The following is a 6,000-nucleotide window of genomic DNA, read 5'->3' as shown; positions in this document are numbered from 1 at the left end:
CTACGTTTGTTGATGAAGGAAGCTGAAAATAGTGTCAGTAAATCACAAGAGAGTTCTGCTGCATCTAACCATAGTTCCTCATCCAGTCTAGGCTCACCAAATAAATCTGTACCCCCATTAAAACTGAAAATACCTAATCCAAAACTGAAACTAGCTAATAGAACAGAAGAGGTAAGATGAGTTTTTTTGGTGCTTATTTTCTGTGGGAAAATGATAGCTTGTGAGAGCTCAACCATGCAATTATAACTAGCCCTGTATTCCTTGGAGAAGCTTGCATTTAACAGTATCAGCTCCTGTTGTTTCCACCCGCTGGGTGTGTGGGACTAGGGTGTCAGGGGTGTGGCCAACTGGTGTAGGAGAAGAATTTATTTTGAGTTGAAAGTGAACCTTATATCATCACATGCTGCAAATGTGGATGAAACAAATTTTGGGGATGTGAAAGGTCCAGGTGATTGCTCCAGGGGTCTGAAGACTGAAAAAGGGAACCACTGTTTTATAGTGATGTGCATTGAATAAAAAGTAAAGAAAAAAACAATATCATCATGCATATTGATGTTACTAATTTACAATTTTAGAATGGTAATGACATCAATGACAGTTTGTTTACAAAACAACAACTAAGTGATGTTGAGAAAACAATAACAACAACATCTGGTTCTGATGATTCAGATTCTGGTAAGTAGCACACTGCTTTGATTACTATACTCTACCTAAAAATAAGAAAGGTTCTATTTGTGTTCATGTTTTGAATAGATCCAGATGTGCACTTATATCAGCTCAGCTATAAAGTATTTTTTAAACAGGAGAAGTAACTGTTGTTTATTTTTTTACCAACAGATGATAGTGATGGAAGTTCAGATGATAACAGCTCAAATGATTCAGAGAATACCCAGTCACATGATGGTTCCCGTGGTGACAGACGGGATTCAGAATCTATGGATGAAGGTGTGTAACTTTTCCTTTGTGAAAACATTAATTTTGACTTTCATTAATTTGTGCTGTGTGGCTCAGTCTGTTGGATTGCGTGTTGCGTGCCAGACACACTTGCAGGGTCTTGACTTCATTCAGCATTATTTCAGTCGATCAACGAGATCCTATGTGAATAATCCAGGATTGTTATTGCCAAGATGTTTGGTCAAGGACCAACTTAGAAATAGGATTCTCAAGCACAAGTCATGATCTCAATTTCAGGTGGAACAAAAAAGAAGCGTAAAACTGTGACAGATGAGAATGAGCTAAGAATAGCGTTAGAACATGGCTGGACAAGACAGACTACAATACATTCTATGGGTCGGAGAGGTATTGTTGGAGAAGTTCTGTATTTTGCTCCATGTGGAAAGAAGATGAAGACCATTCCAGATGTCATGAGAGTAAGTTCTGATACCATACTTTTGGAAAATGCATTGGCAGCAATTTGTCTGTGTAGTCACTACTGAGTTGACCACTATTGGGCAGATTTTCATCTCACGGTACATCTGTACCAACCAGCCATGCACATTGACCATGATTTATCCACTAGCAATAAGATTACTTTTATTTTTATGAACATGTGCTCCAATGTTATCTGCTTCCATAATTTGGAAATGAAAGACTATCATTTTGATAAATTTTCTTTTTAGTACTTGGATCGACATACAATAACGGATCTGACTCGTGACAATTTCACCTTTAATACCAAAGTCAATGTTGGTGACTTCTTTGAAATGCTAGAGGGTGAAAACTCACCAGTTAAATTAACCGAGCTAGAAGTTCTTGAAAGGATTGAAATGTCACGTGGAAAGAGGGCCAGAATGCAGGCTAATGCACGGAAGAAGCGAGAACGTTGTATGAAACAACAGGCTTTAGCTAAACAGTTACTGGAGCTCAACATGAAGAAAAAATTGGAACAGGAAGGTAGGTCTTCTTTGGACTTCATGATTGGAGAGTCATTGATGAAAATAAGTGGAAACAAAAGTACTTTCCTCAGATGTGCTTACCATAAAATACTGGATGTTTTGGTTTGAAAGGGGGAATTCAAGTCCAGCGATTTATTCATTTGAACTTATTATTTTAACCCTTAAAAAATGGTGTTCCTTATATTTCAGAACTTGCTCAGAAAGATGCTGAGTTGAAATTTCAAAAGAGATTAGAAAAACAGAAACAGAAGGCAGAACTTAGACGTCATCAACAACTTAAATGTAAGAATTATTGGAATGTTTACTATTTAGATAAATTGTGAAGGTACAAAAATTCACAAAAAATGAATAAGTTACTTGCAAAGTGGCATCTTGTTTTCCAGAAGTATATGCATGGATTAAAATTTACAAAAAGTGTTAAACTGACTAAGTGTTATTCTATATTCTTCAGTCATTGAAAAGCAGAAACAGCAGGAGCAGCTTAAGGTTGCTAGGCAACAAGACAAAATTAGAAAGCAAGAAGAGCTGCGTAAGGAAAGAGAAATGAAAGCACAACAAATTCTTGAGGTCAGTTCTTCTCCATAGTTTTGTAGTTATCAACCTTAAAAATAACATATCTTTGAAAAAACTTTCTTTTATGAAAAGAAGTGCACTTGGCCTTCATATCTATGTGTCAAGTAGCCATTTTTCCTGTTGTCGTCTGTTCAAGTGATGTTTCCTTCTCAATTCAACATTTCTTTTATATTTGCACCCTTTCTGCATGGTATGGTAGTACATTGGTATACTACTTAGTTATATAAATGGGGCTATTGCCCTTCGTCCACGCAATTTGCATAATTGATCACATGATCTCCTGAAATGTTCTAATACACAGCTACTCGCCTTATAAAGCATGTTTCTGTTCGGCTGTAGTAAAGTTTGAAAAAAATATTTTGGTTGCCAGTATTTTTTTTTGTTTGTGTGAATTTGTTCATTTACTGTCTGCATGCTGTCATGGTAATATTTTTGTTGCTTGTTCAGGCTCGTCAAAATAAACGTGATCAACAAGCTCACAAACGATTGGCTGAAACTCTTCGTAAAGCGAAGGTTTGTTTTCATGTTTGCGGTTACCCATTTTTTGCACCTTTTTTGTTCTGGAATTTTTTGTGCTGTACAGTTTTTAGTATTTTCTTGAATTTATGCACACTTGGTTGTTCTTGGCTGAATTTAATTTTCAATTTTTTTCAAAGATTTATTAACATCTATTTAAAAACTAATAGGTATAAGTCTTTTAAGCAATTGATTTTTATAGATTTTTTGGGACTTTTTTTAATTGTTCAAACGACTTAAGATGACATTTGAAATAACAAGAAAAAAATCATAATATCATTTGGAAGTTTTTGATTCAGATTATTTGTAGATCACATTATAATTTCACGTGTCATTATGTATATAATCTAATTTTATATATTTTTTTTTTGGTCGCTATTGTAATCTAACAAGATTTATACTTACTGGGGACTTTTCAAGCTATTTATAGCAGCCAATCATGCATCACTCTCCTGCCAGTCAGAATCACTTTTAGTCTCTAAAAGTCTCTTTATTCTTCATAATTGCGAAAGTCATATTGCTCTACTTTGGGATTCGTTATTCTACGATTCATATATTTAGACACAGATTCTGCATCACACGCTCTTATTGGTTGAAATGAACGTCAACATTATGCTATGAATTTTTTTAGATTACAATGAAGATGGAAATTTTTTTGGTTCTTTATTCATATTGTATACGGAATATCAAGTACTTTTGGAAGTTTAATTTAAATCTCAAAATTGATTGAAATTTTTGTCTTTAAGTCATGACGGAATTTTTTTGGAAATAAATTGAAATGAATGGAGTTTTACATCCTATTTTTCTGTGGAATTTTTTTGGAGATAACTTTACCATTTTGTTGTCAAATAATAGAAAGTATTGTTTATGAGTCAGGAAAGGAAGGACTAACCACTTTTCATTGTTTCTCCATTAGTGATGCAAGCTGACATGACAAAAATGAGACTTTTTACTCCGTGCTTGTGCATTTCTTAGCTGTTTGTCATTTATTGCATGCTGCATGCCTTTGCAAATTCATTAGCAAATGGGTCAAAAAATGACCATTTCTCTTCTAGCTCAAGCACTTTTTCAACATCAACAACCCCTTGTCCACTCCATTCCCTTTTGTGTCCAAAAATACTGTAGGATTTTTCCATTATATCTTCTTATGTAAGGAGCATTTGCCAAAATATAGCAGTAAAAAAAAGTTGATAATAGAATAGATAGAGGAATGTAAAGCCTATTTCCATAGTTTTATATCAATCATGGCTTGTTTCCAGTTTCTTGAAGTAAAGATATTGCCAAAATACAACCAAAGATTTATATTTAGATTCTGATATTGAGTTTGTCTGTAATTCAATTAAAAACATATAATAAGCTAAAAAAGACGTTAGTTTATTTAATTGTAAATAAACCTGATATGAGATTTGTTTGTTTGAAAGATCTTTTCATCTTTTTGATATTGGTTATGGTTTTGGTTATCTGGAAAAAAAAGCTCTGCTTGGTATAAAAATTTGATTTCAGCTTGTTATTCCCCTCTAATGAAATGAATGTCTGCATGTTTCATAGGTACAATATGCATGCTAATCAAAATATCATTTCTTTGATTTTATGATCAACTTATGTTTATTTTTTACAGTCCAACCTACTTTGGTTTCAAATGGAAAGAGTAAGTTCTTTTATTGGGTGACAAAATACTTGACATTACAACCAAAATCAATTCTTTGAAATGCATGTGTTATTTTGATTTGACCTAATTTCTTACAAATAAAAATGCATACTAGCTGGTTGTTTTGGTTTTGCTGGCTGTTTTGGTTTTGGTATTTTTTGATAAAGCAGAATTTTATAATACAAGGGTACTAGGAGTAGTACAGGTCTGACATCCCTTGATCCAACAATCAGTTAATTTTGAACCCGACACTACGTATTATGGTGTATAGGACACCAATGAATGAAACTTGCATCATTTGCATACCAGTTATCTTTGACCAATCAGAGTGAGAAAAAAATCAGCTTGTTGGATTAGTTTACTCAAAATGAATTAAGAAGAAAACCACTATTACTTGTGATCAAAAGATTTCATATTCTTTGAACTAGAAGACCAAACCATTTAAATCAAGCACATGCATCAAATTTCCTTTGAATCAGCCTCCAAATTATTTGACATAGAAGTTGTATAGTCAAGTTCTAAAACCCTAAATGCAAATAACTCTTTCGCTTAATGTAACATGGTCCAATCTATACAGCTGCATGACTTCATTTATTTCCTTAGTTACGCTCTACTATTTTTGGACAATTACTTCATGATATTATGCCCTAACATTTCTCCCTCTTTTTTTGGAGAATCTATGAAATTTGCATGTTGTCTTCTCTTGGTCTTTTTCAAACCCAACTTTTTATGTTTTAAAAAAAGAAAACTGATTTTACAAATATTTTTTGCTGCTAATTTCTGGCAAATGCTCTTTCTGCTTCTGTAATTTGCATGTGGAAATAATTAAGTAATTAATTAAAATGAAGTGATCTAATCATTCAGTTTCCAGCTGATAGAATTCAATTAAAGCTACCCTCTGTTCTTTGACAATAAAAAAAACTTCGTCAAAGAAAGTGATATCGATACTAAGTTCATTTATCCAGACCCTTTTTTCAATGACAATAGATTACTGGAAAGTCGCAATTAGCATTGACATTAAGCCCTATTTTTTGATTGTAGACAAACTATGTGAAATTTTGATTTTGAAAAGTAATACGTACACAGAAAGTGTTTTCATTTTTTCAGTTGTGTTAGGTTTCTTTAAAACCACATTTGGACATTGTTCAGAATTTGAATAATATTTATATTATGTATATATTTTCGTATTCACTTCAATTGAATCTAGCACATACTTTTAGAATTATCTGTTATTCAAATGATATATAAAAATTGTTATTTCAAATTGATAACATAAAATAACAAATTTTGAATTTTACAGGAAAGAGAAATGAAGCGTCAACAGGCAGTAATACTTAGAGAACAGGTAAAGCAATAACAATATCTTTA

The sequence above is a fragment of the Lottia gigantea genome (genome assembly GCF_000327385.1).
Source record: "Lottia gigantea unplaced genomic scaffold LOTGIsca_37, whole genome shotgun sequence".
Lineage (NCBI taxonomy): Eukaryota > Metazoa > Mollusca > Gastropoda > Lottiidae > Lottia > Lottia gigantea.
Note: the sequence above shows the minus strand (reverse complement) of the source record.